Raw genomic sequence first — 8,137 nt, forward strand, 5'->3', positions numbered from 1 at the left:
GAGCGCTTGCTCACACTGCTCCCAAGCCCTTGTATCACCGACTTTTAAATGTTTGTTGCAGTTTCTTGTTGCATTTTCAGGTCAGGGGTGTTGGAACTGTGTCCCGGTGGGCTGAGGGCCAGTGAGAGTTGGCTCTGTGACTGTTCCTGTCTCCTGCAGGACCAAAATCTTTTAGGTACAAACCAGTAAGGATTTTTTTTTTTCTTAATACTTCCCAGTACCTCAGAAATATTTTTGTTTATTCATGGAAAGTCAAGACTCACAGAAGGACCCAGTCAAGTTCTTGCTTAAAACAGCCTGAGCTGGCAAGCTTTGTTTGGGGTTCAGGCAGCTGTTTACAAATACATCTGCCCTCATCTTCCTTGTGTGTTTGGTTGAGTGAAATAGCAAACATTCTTTCTGACCAGAAAACTTACAGGAGTTACTTAGAGTTATGTGGAGGGGAACATGTTGCTGCTGAATGTTAACTGCAGTTTGCTGAAGTTATCAGGTCAGCTTGAGTATAAGCTTTATTCATTTAAGATCAGTAGTTATGTTAAAAGATCTGGAAAAGATACGGTATTGCTGAAGAACACTTAAAACAGGGTTTAAAACCATTCCAGGAGCAGAAAATATTCTGCTTCTGAACTGACTTTAGGCAAGTAAGGGGAGTTGCCTACTATAGAGAGTTCTGTTTAGGGCATGCTTGAGGCCCAAGACTTATTTAATTGTTTATTTAATAAATGTTCCATTATCTGTTATTTTATTAAAAGTGGACACCACTTTCTTATAAAGGCTGAGAAATGGCTGAAGGAGGTATTTTGCAGCTCTATAATGGATGTTACATCTTTCAAGTAGGTTAAAGGTGCTTAAGTACTTGCTTTCCTAAAACTATTGGGGTGTTATTTCTACTTTATTTTAAAACTTTCAAGCTATTTTGTGATGATTGCTGTGTAGTGGTTGAAAGGCTTAGAATTCTTTTAAGGAGTGAAGTGACATTTTCAGTAGTGCAAAGTTTTTAGGAAGGCAAACCTTTTAGCTATATTTGATCTTCTGACCTTTCTAAGAAAATACTTGTTGACTTGTGACTAATATATGAGGCAATATGCAGCCTAAACTTTTTTTACCATTCAATATGAAGTTATTGAAGATATGTGCATCTTACAGATGGGAGGAAGTTCTCTGGATCTCAGAAGGGCTTGAAAGAGTTTAAATCCATGTGGGCTTTATGGTTTTTGGAAATTTTCTCAGGAAGTCCAAGATTTCAATGTAGCTTAGGTGCTAACTATTCTGAGAAGAATGCTTTTTTTCAGTGAAGTCTATCAGCTCGTCTGTTGTTCAAGAATCTTCCTGAAAGAAAGGCTGAATGATTTATTTAGCTTTTAGGCAGCATTCCTGGAAACCACTTTTAGCTAGCTCTACTGATAGTCCACAACTGAACACAGAAATCAAAGAAGTTATCCTATGTACTCTGAGACAGAGTGCACTCTTTTCCATATCTATATTTTCTGCTTATGAATGTTTTGCATTTGCTGTAAGCATTATTTCTAAAGTACTTAAGCCTTTCTTTCAAAATGGAGGGAGGATGAGTTGTGCTTTAAGTGGCGGCAAATTGCAAATGGCCAACACCTGCTCCAGGCAATGTTTTACCCTCCCCTGAAGCACAGCATTTTCTTCATAATGCTCATAACATTAGAGCTTGTCGCATCTGCCAGGAGCAGAGGACAAGATGAGTTTAAAGCCCTTTGAGGTAAAATTCATATAGTGTTTGTGAGGCCAAAAAAAAAAAAAAAAGTGTATCTACTCACATGAGACAGTTTAGCTGATAGATGTGATAGATTGTTCAGAACAAGGTACTTTTCTTAGCTAGTGGACTGTCTGACATAGTTGCACCCAAAACTGAACTATAATCTGGTGTGTGTAAATTTTGGTCACTTCTACCTGAAAGGTGCAACATCATGGATTTGCTGTCAGAGGTAGGTCTTTGCGTTATAGCTTTGAGAAACTCTAGTTTTTTTCTTTAACTTTATACATCTTGGAGTAATGCTGTAGAATTATAGCAGACTGTGTGGAAAATAGAGATTATAAGATATTTTTGTTCAGTAAAAGTTGTTCATATGTGTGGGTTTTTTTCTGTTTAGAAACATTTGCTAAGTATTGGTGAGAGCATTGCATGTGTTTCCACCAGGTGAGACTCACTAAAGTAACAGCCTGAGTTACTCTAAATATGGTGATTCAAACTCGATTTTAGAAGTACTTTTCACATTCTCCACGTTTCAGTGTTGTTACCAGTATTCATTGGTCTATTGTCACACAAGGCAAGGAAGAAGAGGGAGAAGCTTTCCTAGGAAGCCTCTGTAGTTGTGTTCCTTCATTTGAAGGAATGCAAGTGTAAAACAGAGGGACTGTTTCATGCATCGATGAGTTCTATTATTTTATTTATTCAATACATGCATCAAAAACTGTATTCATAGTACTTTCTCCCATTGTACTTCTCACTGATTTATTAATGGTTTGGTTTATTCTCTCTATGTCTTATCTTTGGAAATTATTTAAAGTTTATTTTATTAGAAGAATCTCTGTACTTCAGAAGGCTGGAATGAATAACAAGAAAGGCAAGACCATAAAGAAGTCTGGTTAGAGATGCAGAGATTTTTACGAAAAATGTGTTTTGCATAGTAAGTGCTTGGATTTCTAGAAGGCTCAATGGAAGTCAGTGTGAGGGAACTTGAGGGAGCTCTTGGGCGTGAAGGTGAAATGACCAAATAGTGTGTCTAGCTTTCCCCTCTAAAGGACCATTCACTTTCACAGAAACTAACTTTAAGATTTCTACTTGCTGCCTATGTAACTTTCTTCCTCAGACCTGTGTCTGTTTGTGGTTTGGTTTTAGTTTTTTTGTGTGGTTGGACTCGATGATCTCAAAGGTCCTTTCCAACTGTGAAGATTCTGTGATTCTATGTGATAACTACTGGTAAATGCATCTAAAAATCACTGTTTTGACCATCATTATAATGACCTTGATTTGAATGTCTATTAGACAAGAAAAAGTAATTTGTTCAGAAATGAGGGTGGAAGGCATCAGTCCCAAATCTCCTGCCACAGCCCTTCGGAAAGAAAATGAATTGGTTTTTTGTGCTACAAACTCTTAACTATGAATCAATCTGTTGCTACTCTGAGATTCCTATATAATTACCCATGAATGCAAGCTCAAGTACTTCAAGTATTCACAGATGCAGAACATCAGAAATAAAGATTATAGTAAATCAGATCTCATGAATATGCATATTTTGTTGCCAGTAAATAATCCGAGTTATCTAAATTAAAATTCAAAATTGTATATTGCATAGGAAGCTTACCACTTTTTTTTTTTGAGTTGGAAAACATTTGCAGTAGTCTTCCTGTCATTACTATGCGCATAATAATCATGTGAAGCAAATGATACTTCTTTTTATGCTGCTTGTTTTAAATAGCTTTTATTTCTTAAGCTGCTGTTAAAAATAGACTGAGAACTCTAAAAAGCAGTGGGCCATAGAGCTGGTTGGAAGCCACTGACAGCAGCCAAAGCCACTGGCCTGTTTTCTGTTCTTGCAATAAAGATTCTGGACTGAAGTGGAAATAAGGAAAACCAGCTAACGACATTTAAATGTCATGTATAGGTTTTGATTTAAAAACACTTCTAGGGCTTAGACACTTGGCAAGTGGAAGCCCAAAACACCTTCATCAGTGTATGCAGTTAACATCCCTGGTGCAGAGTCTAGGCTGCTGTTAGCCACTTGGGCAGTAGCTTGCTCTAAGGTGCCAGACTTTGTGCTGAAGTGAGTGCACGTACTCAATCTGCTCTGCAATCTGCTGTGACAGGGTAGAAGGTTCTTCAAGAGGGTGGCAGCAAGCAGGTGAGGGCACTTCTTAACTGTGTTGCAGCTGTGCCCTAGTAGATCTGGCAGATATGAGATAGGGGATTAAGACTAGTACATCTTCTCTTCTACATGCCTATTCTACCTCATTGTTTGTTGTCATTCCTGAGGCAAGAACATCCGATGTTCTTGTGAATTGGTCTGGTGACTGAAGACGCGTTGATCCCAATGTATATGGCTGTGCCAAGCTAAGGAGTGTGCTAGTTCTGGGACTGCTGCAGGGATATGTGGTGATCCTGCCATAGAAGCAGAGTGGATAGTAGCGGGAGTGACATCTTCACCTCTTTTCTGTTTAATCTATGTCTGTATGTCTTTCAGAAATCTGTGTAAATGTCTGTTCAATCCCTGCTGCCAGAATCAGAGAGCACCAGTAGGTCTTAATTACCTGGACCAGCCTCACCTGGGACTTAGACCCACACTCCCTGCCCAGGGGTTCAGGAGCCTCACTTAAGCTCAGGGCTATGGTCTAGGATGAACTGCAGTCAGTCCTCTTGCCTGTGTGTCCACACTGGTTGATTGGACTTCTCTGGTGGTGTCTCTGTTGGTGAGGTCCTGCCCTGCCTTTGCTAGGGTTGTTGTCCCCAGCTTCTGGCTAGCCTTCCCTGGTGCAGTGATGCTGTTCCCTGGCTCTTTCATCTTCATTAATTGGTCCTCAAAACTTTCGTCTGATTATATAGAAAATTCTGTGTCCTTTCCACTTCACTTTGTCTCAAAATGCCTTGTGTTAAAAGGAAAAATGCTCTATGTCTTGCTGTAAATAGTATAGTTTTATACAGAAGAGCTTTAATCTAAAGCAGGCTTTCATGGGGAAGTCTAAGTACTTTTTAGTACATAGTTTTCTCATTATCCTTCTACTGTACTGATGTTAAGTAACATTAACAGTTCCCCCCACTAGTTTATATAAGATCTTTAAAAATGCTTCTGTAAGGATACTTGCTGAAATGAATAGGGCTTCCTTTTCTGTGAACTGTTCTGGGCAAACCCAAGAGTTTATGGTTAAAAGGCAGAGGACAAATACCATAGTTGAATCCTTTTGAGAGTATAAACCTGTTGTTATCAGCTAGAGGAATTTCTACTGTGGCAGAAATATTCTTTTGTGATGGGTTACAAACAGATATTGACTTGCCTGAACAATGTCAGGAACCACTGCAACATGGTGGTTTTATTTGGAGAAATGTGTGTATGCAGTCTCATCCTTGGGATTGGGAAGTGGTTTTTTCTTCCCCTGTGGAAAGAAACCTGCATATCTGATATCACCCTGTCTTCAAGACAACTACTAAAGTTAATGCTGGCTTTTCACACTTCACCATATAACTTTTTATGACTATAGCATCAGAATTAAGATAAAGCTTCTTGAAACTATTTTTCCCAGGATTTCAGTAAACAAAAAGATTACTGTAAGAACTGGAAAGGTTTCTTCCTTGCCCCTTCTCTTATGTTTCATGTACAATTCAGATAGACCCACGCACACAAGGAGATTCAGGGTTTTGATTACAGTTATCAGTAATTATGTCATGCTTGTTCCCTTATTGTAATAATTGTCCTGAGTTAGTTCATTAACATAATTCTGAAGAAGTGCATACAAGAAAGAAAGGGAAATAAAAGGGAGGAGGTGAAACTGCCCAAGTAAATGTGAGGCCCTGTAAGAGATACGCGTTGTCTGATGTTACTCCTTTACTAAAGCTCGTTGTATCAAATATGTAAAGAAGAGAGAGTAATGATCCCTTGGATAGATTTAAATAAAAGTGCTCGTGAAGACAGCCTGGGAAGCTAAGGAGACAAGTCTCCAAGCCATTTGGACCTGCTTTAGGGAAAGCCTGTTCATAATTTAAAATCCAGCATAGGCACAGGGGAACTGTGGGATTCTAATTTCAAAGGTCTCATTTAAGCTTACAGAAATCCAGGTTCTCAAAGGTGTTTATGCATCTAACTCCCACTATCCTTAATGTAAAGGATTTAGATGTCTAAACTGAATTGAAGAAGAAAGGTCATGGAGATCAGAGTGGGCACCTGTTAGCCCTGACATGGAAACATTGAATGATTGGCCTGAAACTTAAATGAAATTATTTCAAAAGTTTCTTGTGACTTTTGTTTTCCCTTGAATTCTTCAGCTCTTAAACAGAAAGAACTCTACAGGCCAAAAAGGAAGACAATGAGCTCTGTTTCCTAGCTATAAACCAACTGGGAGAAGGACACTGTCAGACTGAATATGGCGATTTTAACACTTTGCATAAATTCTTTGCTGTTTCACACCCCTTTATCCTAGCCTTTGTTAAGATAGTCAACATGTACCACAAAGAGGACCAGCGTCTAGTTAATTGCCCTAGAAGAAAAGGGTGTGGGGTATGAAATCTTAGATGCTGTGGTGGAAACTGAAAAAAATAGCAGCAGTCCTGAGTTCTTAATGATTACATCTTCTCTGCCCTTAATTTTCAGCTGGGTATTTCCTCCCATTTTGAAAAGATTCAGGACAGCTTTTCTAGGAAGAATAGTGTCAGCCAGGTTCAGGACACAGAATGATTTTCTGAGTAGTCAGGGAAAGCTAACACCAGGGACTTCTGATTACTAATAAGCCTGCTGAGGTGTGTGTAAGTTTTTGGTTGTTGTTTTTTTTTGTGGTTTTTTTTTTTTTTCAATCGCCCTATGAGGAGCAGCGGTCTGGGGATGGTTTGGAACACTTCAGTTATTACAAGACAGTACAAAGTCATGTTTCAATATTTTAATTTTTGGCTTGCAGACTACATGTTTCCAATGTTTGTGTGGGTGCTGCACAGTCGCTTTTGGCTTACTGATGCTGAGCTGATTGTTCCTGACCACCCTGGAACACCAGTTTGTGTACCCAAGCTGCATCTTGACATCATGGAAATATGTGCTCTGTCATTTTTTTTTTTTAGGAAAAAATGTTAGGAAGCAAAGTAAATGAATTCAGAAGCTTTTTACCAAAAAAAAAAAATAAAAATCTACATTTCAGTAAATTCCAAATGAATGCAACTTGAAAAATCAGGGGATTAAAAATGGTTGAAAATAGTTTGCTAAAAGCAATACTTGGGGATCTTTTGTTCCATGCTTCTTTGATGAACACAAAGAGATGACCTGAACATGTGTTTTGGTTTCTGAATGGCAGATCCCAGACAGATCATGTAGTACCTGGAAATTGGCAAAAATAGAGATAAAAGATTGTTGGGGGAAAAGGAAAAAGTAACTGGCTGAAGGCATTCTCCCTGCCACTCCCTCCTAAAGCAAGGTAACAGCCTGGCAGTGCTGTTCTGAGGAATTCACCTTTACTGGTTTTGTGTCACAAAGATTAGGTGCTCTCTGAAGCACTGGTATCGAATGCATTGAAATGTGGGGTTAGGTTTCCTGCCGTTCACTCATATTCTCAGTTATGAGCTGATCTTCCTCCCCACCCCAAAGATCTGATCTCGCGGCCAATTTTTTGTAATTACTTAGTGTCTTGATTTCACTATAGAGTACTATTTACAGCTTAAAGTTTTTCCTCTGACTCTAGTTTCATCTAACCTCAAGAGCCATTAAACTCAGATATATTTGCAAATAAATTAACTCTATGGTGATTTTAAGCTTTTTGATTGAGAAATGTAACTGTCTTATAATTCTAATGCAAATTCCCTTTTATTACCTGTAGAATTATGGGCTTGAGAGTGTGTTTCCACACTAATGTGTTGTCTGTTGTCTCTGGTTGCACATGAACAGCCCCTCTTGGCCTAGCTTTAGTATTTAGGTGGCAAGTTAGACTGGAGAGCAGTCTATTTTTTTTTCCCCTAAATCATTGCATTAAGGTGACAGTAGAAGAGTAATGTTAAGGGTTGGATCCTGTGAATGTCTTAGCTTGGTGGAAAGGAAGAAGTCTTTTAAACCAGGCCTGTATCCGTACTTTGCTGAAGACTCTCCTCCAATAAATCTTGCTGCTGTTTTTCTCAAAAGCAGAGCTCTGTCACACTCGGCAAGGTGTCCCATAAATGATCTGAGTATACAGAAGATTGCTTCATGTCAGATTGGAATAATTTATTCTCCCAGTGCCCCAGTAGAGTGCTGCATCCTTTTTTTTTTTTAAGGGGAAATAGTTTGTTTCCTGTTACCTGTATTGGATTTTCAAGATAAGAGGGTCTACTAATCGATTGTAATTACTGATGTGCTTTACTAAATGAATGAGTTAAGTGGTTTAGGTAGTAGTTAAAACAATCAAGAGTTAAATAGCATTTTCCAAGCCACAGATTTATAGTGCA

This window comes from Numenius arquata, chromosome 11, assembly GCF_964106895.1.
Source record: "Numenius arquata chromosome 11, bNumArq3.hap1.1, whole genome shotgun sequence".
NCBI lineage: Eukaryota > Metazoa > Chordata > Aves > Charadriiformes > Scolopacidae > Numenius > Numenius arquata.